General features: G+C 43.9%; 1 non-coding gene across 1 annotated transcript; it reads right to left on the reverse strand.

Annotated features, from left to right (window-relative positions):
- Window positions 1-10298: 10298 nt before the first annotated feature.
- On the reverse strand, window positions 10299-10406 carry LOC125593621. The gene has a single exon (XR_007329521.1). It is a non-coding gene; the product is annotated as a small nucleolar RNA R71 (small nucleolar RNA).
- Between the last annotated feature and the right edge of the window lie 1164 nt (window positions 10407-11570).

Here is an 11570-nt window from a genome sequence, read left to right on the forward strand (position 1 = left end):
GACGGGCTTCGGTTCAGTCGGTTCGATCGTCTGGACGTGGTTCCAGCCTTAGCTCCTTTCTGGACTTACGCGGGTCTATCCGGTACATGGCTTGGTCAGTTGCGCGAACCTTGGTCGGAATGATCTTATCGTCCTGAGCTCCATCCTGGACTGGTTCCATGTACTGAGGCGCATCATTCCCTCTCTCTTCAAAAGGATTTGTCCACAAATCTGGATCATCTGCAAGAAAAGGAGATAAATCAGAAACATTAAAGCTTGAGGATATGCCATACTTACCTTGCAAATCAAGCTGATAAGAATTGTCATGGATTTTCCTAAGGATCTGAAAAGGACCATCGACCCTAGGCATGAGTTTGGACTTTCTTTCTTCCGGAAATCGTTCCTTCCTAAGATGGACCCAAATAAGATCACCCTCCTTGAAAACGACCTTCTTTTTCTTCTTGTGTCCCTTTCTTGTGTACACCTCCGTTTTGGCTTCAATGTTGGCACGGACTGTCTCCTGCAACTTCTTGATCGTGTCCGCCTTCCTCTTGCCATCTGTACTAACTCTTTCACTCAAAGGCAAAGGCAAAAGATCAAGTGGAGATAAGAGATTGAAACCGTAAACAACCTCAAAAGGAGAAAACTTGGTAGAAGAATGCATTGAATGATTGTAAGCAAATTCAACATGAGGCAAACATTCTTCCCAAAGTCTAAGATTTTTCTTAACCAATGATCTAAACAATGCAGACAAGGTCCGGTTCACAACCTCATTTTGACCATCAGTTTGAGGATGAAAAGTGGTGGAAAACATCAATCTAGTTCCTAGCTTAGACCATAACGTTTTCCAGAAATAACTAAGGAACTTAGCATCAAGATCAGAAACAATGGTCTTAGGCATTCCGTGCAATCTAACAATTTCTCTAAAGAATAGACCAGCAACTTGCACAGCATCATCAGTCTTATGACAAGGTATGAAATGAGCCATTTTAGAGAATCTATCAACCACCACAATGATAGAATCTCGACCAGATTTAGACCTAGGCAATCCAAGCACAAAGTCCATAGATATGTCAACCCAAGGATGAGAAGGAATGGGAAGAGCAGAATACAAACCTTGGTTTTTGGTTTTAGACTTTGCTTTCTTGCAAACCACACATCGGCCACAAATCTGTTCCACATCCTTCATCAAACTCAGCCAATAAAAGTGCTCATACACCACCTTGTGCGTTTTCTTGACTCCAAAGTGTCCCATAAGGCCTCCTCCATGAGCTTCCCTGAGAAACAACTCCCTCAAAGAACATTGGGACACACACAAACGGTTATCAAAGAATAAAAATCCAGAAGCTTGATAATACTTTCCATAGGCCATCTTGGAACACTTTCTGAACACTTCTTTGAAATCCGAATCAGTTGCATAAAGACCTTTGATAAATTCGAAACCAAGCAACTTTGTTTCAAGAGCTGAAAGAAGAACATACCTCCTGGACAAGGCATCGGCCACCACATTTTCCTTACCTTGTTTGTACTTGATCACATATGGAAAAGTCTCAATGAATTCGACCCAACGGGCATGTCTCTGGTTCAGCTTCTACTGGCCCTTAAGGTGTTTCAAGGACTGATGATCCGTGTGGATCACAAACTCTTTTGGCCAAAGATAATGCTGCCATGTCTGAAGATCCCTTACCAAAGCATACAACTCCTGGTCATAGGTGGGGTAGTTGAGCGTGGCTCCTCCTAGTTTCTCACTAAAGTAAGCAATGGGTTTTCTGTCCTGCATTAGAACAACACCAATACCAACACCCGAGGCATCACATTCAATGTCAAAAGTCTTAGAGAAGTCGTCCGCAGTCGTTGCTTCGGCGGATGGTTTCGAATTGTCATTGACAGAAGAGTTTTCAAGCTTGGCTTGAGCTATCTTTGCGCGTTTTGGTTTGACCATAGAGGTCGTCGTGATCTCTCGCAATTTATGTTCTGCCAAGAAGCAGAGTCTCGACTGCTTCTGACATCCCCAAATTGCGGCGATTCCGCTGGGAGTCGGAAATTTTATGCCCAGATGAAAAGTCGATGGGACTGCTTTCATGGCATTGATCCAAGGCATTCCCATTATCATGTTGTAGATGGCTAGGTTATCGACTACCGCGAAGTCAACGATTTTAGTAACCTCTTTTGCCATGACTGGGAGTTTTATTGATCCAAGGGTCATAGACGTTACACCTGAGAAACCGGTCAGCGGCTTTGGGATTGGTACGACTTCTCCCAGCTCTATGTTCATCCTTTTGAGAGTATCACGGAAGATGACGTTAACCGTACTCCCTGTGTCAACGAGGATTCTTGCGACTTCGATATCTCGGATGACAAGGTCGATGACGAACGGATCATAGTGCGGTTAGTCTATCCCATCTGCCTCTGCGTGTTCGAAGGTAATTGCGCTGTTCGGGCCATCGCGAGGTGGAGACCGGACTGAATAGTTGGCACTTGTCTCGGCCTTCCGCTGATAAGATTTGATGGACGAGACTGAGTCGTGATAGAAATGCGATTCTCCAATGATCATGTTCACCGTTCGACGGTTAGGGTCGTTACCTTTGTCGTCAAGCCTTCTTCCGCGCTTTTCTCCTGACTATTTTTCTCGCGACTCATTTTCCGTTGCGGGATTTCTATCCCTGTATGCCCTTGGCGGCCGGTCAGAGTCCAGAAGGAGGTCCTTTGTGCCTCTCACCTTGGATAGTTCGCCCGCAAGTAGTTTTGCGGCTAGTCTAGCGCCGAGAACTTTGCAGTTCGCGGTCGAGTGCCCCTTTGTCTGATGGAATTCGCAGAAGGTATTGTCCTTATACTGGTTCCTGGTCCAGGTATTTCCGGATGTCTTTTCCTGTTCTGAATTATCGCGTAATTGTGCTCGCCTTGGACGTCTTCCCCTTCGTGATGGACATACTTGTCGTTACGAGCAGGCTTCTTCTTTGAGGATATTTTTCCGGATTGTGCTTTTGCGAGAGGGCTTTCATCTCTTCTTACACTACGATGAAATCTGTTGCTTTGTGGAGGGCGTCTTGGATCGTATGCGGTTTTTCCAAAGAAATCCATTGTCAGAACTTTGACCTGTACCAGAGGGTTTTTCTGAGTGCATCGACGACTACTTTGTCGCTAATACCGGAGACTCTTGCCATCACCAGCTTGAATCTGGTCATAAACTCTCGCAATGGCTCGTCTTCTCGTTGTGACAGGCTCCAGAGATCTACGTCAGAGGTCTCTCTATCCAAAAACAAGGGGTATTGCTTGAGGAATTCAGATGCTAACTGCCGAAAGCTTCCGATAGAGTTTCTTTTCAGGCGAGAAAACCATTCGAGCGCAGCCCCTCTCAAAATTTCGACGAAGAGGAGGCAATAGCCAGCGTCTCTTTCGCGCTCCTTTAGTTTGAATCTTCCCATTGCGATTTCAAAAGATTGCAGGTGCGTCTTTGGATCAGTGGTGCCGTCGTACACAAGGATTTTGAATTTTCCAGGGTCGGAGACACTAGTATCCGTGATGCGGGCGGTGAACGGTGTTCTACGCGCTTCATCGAGGAGCCTGTCGATCTCAGGAGAGACGCTCGTCGCATGTTTAATTTGCGCTTTTACTGCTTACACTTAGGCTGCAGTTTTTGCGATATACTCGCGGAGGTCGTGCATCTCGTTTTCGTCATCTGGACTCTTCCGAGCTTGCCGATGTTTGCTGCGGGTAATTCGTGCTTGTTTTTTGGCCAGCTCTTCCTGCTAAACCCAGAAGATATTTTCTTCTTCCTCCGTCGAGCTGCTCGGCTCCTCGTTCTTCTCGGATGTACGTCGGTTTCTCCCTGCAACGGACTGGAATGATCGCTGGTATCTAGGTCGACCCTTTCGATTTCGTCGTCTTCGGCCGCTTGGCCCCGAGGTGGAGGATTTTCTGAATCTTTTTGCGCCGCTGTGGGTGCGGTTTCGTTTGCAGCTTGTCCTGATGATTTGTCTCGCGTGTTCATAATCCTGCTTGAAGGAGTCGTAAAATCGAGTCTTCCGCGGAGTTTTGTGGCTCCGCAAGGGAGAACAACCTTGGTTCTCGCAGTTAGGGTTTTGACCGGTTTAGCGAGAGAACCTATGAGTTTCTCATGTTCCTCCGACTTCTTCTTGAAGGTGGTGAACATCTCTTCGAACGCAGCAACGTTAGCGTTAACCACAGATACGTTTGCTGCTGGGGTTTTGTCGACGTTGTCATGCGTATCTCCATCGTCGGCACGAGTTTGTCGATTGTTTGTAGCCATGTCTGATCGGGCGTTTGCGGATGAGAGTAAGATTCATCTGAAATCGCCCTCCTTCTAGCGCCAAACTGTAGGAACCGAAATTCACACCGTCGATTTCTGTCAAATAAGGAATGTTAAGTAAACTTAACTTTCCCAGAGATCTCGGATATCTACTGCACCACACACCAAGCGATCAGAACACAGAAACGAAGTAAAGAATACAAATCAGAAAGGAGCAAAAGATGTCTTATTCCGAATGTCAAGTTAAAGCGTGAAACAACAGGAAATAATCTAGGCTTCGAGAATTGTCGGCTCGTTCCTAGTTTCGATAACCTAAGACTATAAAAACCCTATTGGAGACGCAGCTCGATTCTGATAAACGGAAAGTAACCTATTGCTCTAGATGCTAAGTTTTTTTCTCGCTCGCTTGAAGCCTCTCTTGGTTCTTCTTATATATCTCTCCTAAGTCGGCTCGCGCTTTCCTTTTCTATCCTCGGCCCGTAGTTATCTCTTCTCGAGAATATTCCTTTTTTTACTCCATCTTTATCTTCATCTACACGACTTAACATTTATCCTTTCCCGCAGATGGAAGTTAAACCGCCACGATATCCTTGGGCTCTTTTCCTTGCAGATGGGCTTGCTTCCGAGCTTTGGACCTTTGTTGGTTCGCTTACGGATTATTTCGCGAGAAGGCGTTCTTGATACGGCGTCGTCTTTTTTGAATACTCAAACCGGCTATGCGGCCCACGCGATTTAATTTAACCATTGTCATTTCGCATGGTCCGTTTGAATTCGTAGAAAGACGTATTTTAGTGGTTTTATCGTAACTTTCCAACGGGAACATCAACATGACGTTTGAACATGACTGGCGGGTTATCCGTAAGCGTTGCACCGACCGTTCCATGCCGGCCCGGAAGAACGAGGAGCTGAATGCCTCATGACGACCCGGAGAGGCAAGGAACTGGTTGCCCATGGCGACCACGAGGAAGATGCGTGCCGGTCGCCTGTGGCGACCACGAGGGAGGTGACGCCGGTCGCCCGTGGTGACCGCGAGGGAGGCCACGCTGGTCGTCTGTGGCGACCGCGAGGATGGCGTGTGCCAGTCGCCCATGGCGACCGCGAGGGAGGCGACGCCGGTCGCCCGTGGCGACCTCGAGGGAGGCAACGCTGGTCGCCCGTGGCGACCGCGAGGGAGGCGACGCTGGTCGCCCGTGGCGATCGTGAGGATGGCATGCTCGGTCGCCCGAGGCGACCGTGAGAGAGACGACGCCGGTCGCCTGTGCCAACCTCGAGGATGGCGTGCTCGGTCGCCCGCGGCGACCGTGAGGGCGGCGAGTCAATAGTCGCCTTGTGGCGCACGGGTTAATCTTCGTAGGCTCAGGCCCAGTTGTTACGTATTATCTTGAAACTTTGACCGTATCCCAATCTTGTTCTGAACGTCTTTATGATCGATCGTGCGAATCGGGGGATGTTTTGGTTATGTTTATAGCAGATTTTCGAAGGCTGTTTTATTTTTCCAAAGGTCTTTGAATGTTAATCCTGTCATGACCGGTTTTGACCCCAACATCAAACCGAAAACCACCAAATCACAATCCAAACGTCGTCTTTAAATTGATCCAGATTGTCGATCATTCCAATCCTTGAAATAGAAAACGTATAAAACCCTTCAAAATATCGGTTGTTTTCTTTCAGAAAAAATGGAGGGAGTAGCTACGTATACTATACTCGTATACTCCCATCTTTCAAAAACTTTTTGCCTCTGCATCAAGAAAACGCTTTCGAGACAAATCAAACTCTCGCAGCAGTAGGCAGAAAAACACTTGGACAATGTGATGCCTCATTAAAAAACATTTGCAACAAAGAAAAATAGAGAACACAAGCAGCAGCGACCACACCAAAGGGAATGCTTTCTCCCCGCTCGTTGACTAGATCTACCGCTGGTTGACCAATTCGTTCCACTCGAGAAACGAATATGTCTTGAGAATCCTCTCAAAAACCTATGAAAAATGTTCTGCGACTAGATCGTAACGTAATAGGCTTCAGTAAAACTCCATGAGTAACTCCAAGCAACTTTCACCAAAGATTGAAATCAAAGCAGAAACGTTTCTCGTAAAATCTGCCGAAACATTGCTACTTTGACATGCCCGTACATAGCACCGATTTACTACCTTCATAAAACCGGTCGCCCGTTACTTACGCGGAAAATTCTTCGTACAATCAGATCAAGTCATACGAAGCAACTTTCGAAAGTAAACATAACCGGTTTTACGAAAAAATATTTTTCGTATAGCAAAAACAAGGCTGTATGATCCGCCATTGGACGACCAATGTAAACTTTATCTCTTCGCACTACGATCTTACAGATCTCATTCTTTAACCTTGCGGCTCGCTGGCTTCTGCCTTTCATTCCCCTCGGTCACATCCGAGCAGACAATAATCCCGCAACTGACTCCACAGGGATAACTGAAACATAAAGCGGAAAATCATTTTCTACAACCATTGATATCACTCAAATTACCCTAAGGAGTGATTTGTACTCTCTCAAATAAGAGGTTCACTTGTAATACTTAGGGATCGAATCCACAAAGGCTCTAGGATTACACAATAGATTTGTAGTTTTCAAAGTAAAGCTAGATGATTATGTTTTAAGCAGTAAATTGGTTGAACAAGATAGTGGTTTGATTGAAAGGTTTTTAGGTTGTAGACTATTTCAGAAACAACTAGATTTGAGGTAAATGTCAGGTATGACAAATATGCAAACTTAATTAAATTATTAGGAATTATAAACGATATGTTCTCGAACTCAAACTTAAGTATAATCTATCATCTTTCGTTTGTTTAGATTATCTAATGTCTAGATCTAAGATCTCAGCTGTCAATTGTTGATCTTGAAAAAAGTGTCGATCGATGATTCTATATGAATGTCGATCGATACACCTTTTAGCCCGTCGATCGATGGAACTATTGAGTTGTCGATCGAAGTTCCTTCTAGCACGCTTTGCGAACAGGGTTGATAAGTTCTCTAATATCCTAGACCAACTTCCGCGTGTATCTAGTTAATTAGATCATACTAGTTTAGTTTCAGGCAATTAACCAAGCTTCCGCTTGCGCCAATTACGCCTAGTCTAAGTTTAGGGTGATGAATCTTAGACTTAGCATTAAGAGCAACTAGATGAAGAACTATTTAAAACATCCTAACAACAGTTCATATTAGCAATACATAGATCACCCTTTGAAGAATCCTAATCTAAAAATAAGACTACTCAGACATATTCATAAGAAACATGGTCATGATGGTCTGAATAATACTTAAATGAAATGAGTATGAAAAATAAACAACACAGAGTAAAGAAACAAGGGAGTTCAAGAGCTTCTCTGTTATGAAGTTCAGATCTCTCTCTCCTATCCTAAGCTCTCGAAGCTATCAAGTGTGCCTCCTCTTCAAGTGTGTGACAATGGTGGAAGAAGTCTCAAGAAGGTCTGCCTCTAAAATGATAAAAAAAACCTTATAAATAGCCTAGCATGCGGCAAGGGACTTAAGGTGCAATAACTAGGAGTTTTGGGTAAAACTTGTGATTTCTTTAAATATTGATTCTCACAGATGGTTCGCCGTCGGTCGACACCAATAGTGATCTGTCGATCGATGCTGGAAGTGATCTGTCGATCGATGTTTATCTTTAATAATCGATCCGCCTTAGTGATTTCAGCATAACTCTCAAAAAGGTTTTAAAATGCCCCAAAATCATAATTTTCCTAAAATTAGTACATAAACCTGTAAAAGCTATGAAAAGACTCCAAATGCATATAAAAGACTCTAAAAACATATATAAATCATAGTCAAAAGTGGGTAAAATGCATTACATATCAACCATCAGCCATCTTAACACGGACAACCATGGCATACTTGGCCTATCAATCTCAACTGGCATGATATTAATTTTAACACGAAAGTGCCATGGTATAATCCCTTAACAGCAACATCCTCGGCTATGCGGCTGAACACTACTTCAAGCCAAGCCAAAATGTTTGAGTAACCACCTCTCCATCCAATCACTAAACGGCTAAACGACAATCTGCGATTTGTCTAAAATGCCAATTGACGATTACGCAAATAATTATCGTATAACCCAGAATCGGAAAACATACAATAAACTCTTAATATCAAAACTCAGTAGTGACAACCAAACGGTTACCGAAACACTTAAACTTGTCGACAATCGACTATGTTCTATACGTTCAACAACTCAATTTAAGCCGGCAACATTTTATCCATAAAATGCGGCATGTAAAGAAAAACTCGTAACAAAGCTCCTGGTGCCATACAAATCATCCTTAAAAATACACGAAATAAATCTTTGAGGGCCGACTCTTCACAAAGCACAGTCAAGGAAAATGCTTCTTCCCAGGAACAAATCTATGCGACCCCTTGGTCCTAATTTTTCAATCAAAAATCAAACAACTTAACCTCCAAACAGAAAAAACATTTTTGGCTGCGAACATCCGCAATCAAACCAAAATGTTTCTGCGACGCGGGGATTAAGACTAAACCCTTGCGCTACCGCAAAACATCTCTAAGTCTGCGAACATTTCAAGCACGAAATGCGGCATACGAAAGAGAAAACAACCTTCAGCATCGCGATATGTCACAAACTCCTGCAGAACCATTTTTTGACGAAATAACTTCCTCGATGAAAGCACCGTCTTGGAAAACATACAGTCATACGCACGAACACCCTTTGAAACATGTATCATTTGTGGAGACTAAAAAACGGTAATATCTACCATTATGTTTGTTGCTTATCACAACAAACTCTTAACGTCCTAAACAGACTGAGCCATCTCATAGAGATACCTCTCAGACACCAACACAAGGATAATAGAGCTATAAAATAAATCCAAAATTATGGTCAGCACTTCCTACCGACTTCAAAATTGTCTTTGGAGAGATGCTCGGTTCCCGATTGATGGAAGTCATATAAGCCGAGATATTATCGCAGACTTTAATATTGAGACGAAACCAGGTTGAAACCGTAACGGAAAACGTAAGTCGAAGTAGTCATCACACACCCTAAAACTGATAGTAAACCTAGGTGTTGCCGTAAGCCCATCACACTGGTCTCTAACATCTTGATATATGGTGTTTTTGACACCATTGTGCATATGCTTTCTAACTTGTTTTCAATGTTTTATCGAGTTAGTCAAGTCCTTTTAGAGTCATTTCATGTCTGGAGTAGACTAAAATGTTGAAGGAAGGAGCAAGAAGAAAGGAGCAAGAATTGGAGTCTTTCCCCGCGGAACAATCATGCGGAGCAGTCTGACGGTTGATCCCACTAGGAACAGCCTGGCGATTGTTCCCGACATTTATGGAAGTTTCCATATCTTTCAAATATTTACCCTAATCACTTTTTCCCTCCTTTGAACTCGATGGCGCCTCCATATAAAAAGGCATCCCTATCTTTATTTTGAGTTATGCTAGATTTTGCAAGAGACCGAAGACCTATTATTGGATTTTGCTATTGTAAGGGAGACAGCTCCTATTCACACTAAGCAACGAAGAGCTCGCAAGATTAGAAAGACAAACCCTTCAACAACCGCGGCCTACTAACATCAGAATGGATGATCACGGAGGCCATGACGATCTTACTGCTGCAATGGCGCTCATGCAACAACAGATGCATCAGACCATCAACACACAGGAAGCTTCTCGCCAAGCAGCGGCTGAACTTGCTGCACAGCAAGTAGGCTACCACTCGCTCCGCCATCAACCCACCCCCTGCACTCGACAGGATTATGAGACTAAGCCTGCTTTGATCGGCCTGGTGCATAAAAAGATGTTCAATGGCCTCGCAGCTGAAATTCTTTTGTATCACATCGAGAACTTTGAGCGAGTTTGCAACTTCTCTCTCGCGAATGGAGTGCCACCAGACTACATCAAATGCACCATGTTCCCGTTTTCTCTCGATGGGAAAGCAGCTCGCTGGCTAACCTCTCTCCCAACCGGTACACCAACTACATGGGAACAAGCCAGAGCATCGTTCTTAATTCACTTCTACACGAAGTCCACAACCGCAGCTCAGAGGCATAAAATCTCTAACTTCAAGCAAAAGACTAACAAGCCCTTCTATGATGCTTGGGAGCGTTACAAGGAATACCGAAGGGAATGCCCTCACCATGGGTTTGAGGACGGTTACATACTGGAAGAGTTTTATGATGGAGTAAGCTATGAGTTTCGAAATGCTCTAGATTCCTCGAGTAATGGAGACTTCATGACTCAAACAACACCAGGCGCATTCGCACTGATCGAGAATATGGCGTCGAGCTCACTCAACAAAAACAAGGAGAACGATCGCTCTAAGACCGTGAATAGCATAGATGATCTAGCAGCAAAGGTTGACCAGCTGATTGGGCAATCAGAGCCAAGTGTTTATCATGGAAGAAACCGCTTCGGAGAACAGTGCAACATATGTCACACCTGACGCAGAGAACACTATATATGATCAACAAGCACTACAAGAAAACAGGGGGATTCTGATGGCCGAAATCGTCGGAAATTCGTCGGAATAGACCGATTCCGACGAATTTCTGACGAACCCGTCCGTCGGTATCGTTTCGTCGGAAAAAAAAAATTCGTCAGAATTTCGTCAGAACTTCCGACGACTTTCTGACGAATACCGAGAAACGTCATTCTGACGAACTTCCGACGATATTACGATGCGGATACACGAGACCAGAGTTCATCGGAAAAACTACGTACCGACGGAGAACGTTCCTCGGACACTTTCGACGTAGAGTGTTCCTCGGTGCATTCCGACGAACCTCGTTCGTCGGAATTTACCGACGGACAGTGGTCGTCGGAATATACCGACGACCGTTGTCCGTCGGTAAATTCCGACGAAAGAGGTTCGTCGGTAAATTCCGACGGATATATGTCCGTCGGTATATTTCGACGACCACTGTCCGTCGGTATATACCCATTTTTTTTTCAAATTAATTTTGCATTTTTATATATTTTTTGATATTAATAAATTTAAAAAATCAGAAATTTAAAACTAATAATATTATAAAATTTAAATTCATAAAAACCGAAATAGGAAAAAAACATTCATAAAGTTTAAAATTCATACAAACCGAAATAAAAAAAAAACATTCCGAAAGTTTTAAAAAACCGAAATAAACTAAGATGAACTCGAAGACATCAAACGATCTAGCTTCTGCATAATCTCGGTGTTGAACTTCTTCTGGGATGCCAACTCAGCAAGGATAGTGGCATTCTCCGAACGGATAGTGGCATTCTCGGAAAGGATAGTGGTGTTCTGCTCCTCCAATGCCCCAATCCGTTCAT

The sequence above is a fragment of the Brassica napus genome, chromosome C9 (genome assembly GCF_020379485.1).
Source record: "Brassica napus cultivar Da-Ae chromosome C9, Da-Ae, whole genome shotgun sequence".
NCBI classification, from domain to species: domain Eukaryota; kingdom Viridiplantae; phylum Streptophyta; class Magnoliopsida; order Brassicales; family Brassicaceae; genus Brassica; species Brassica napus.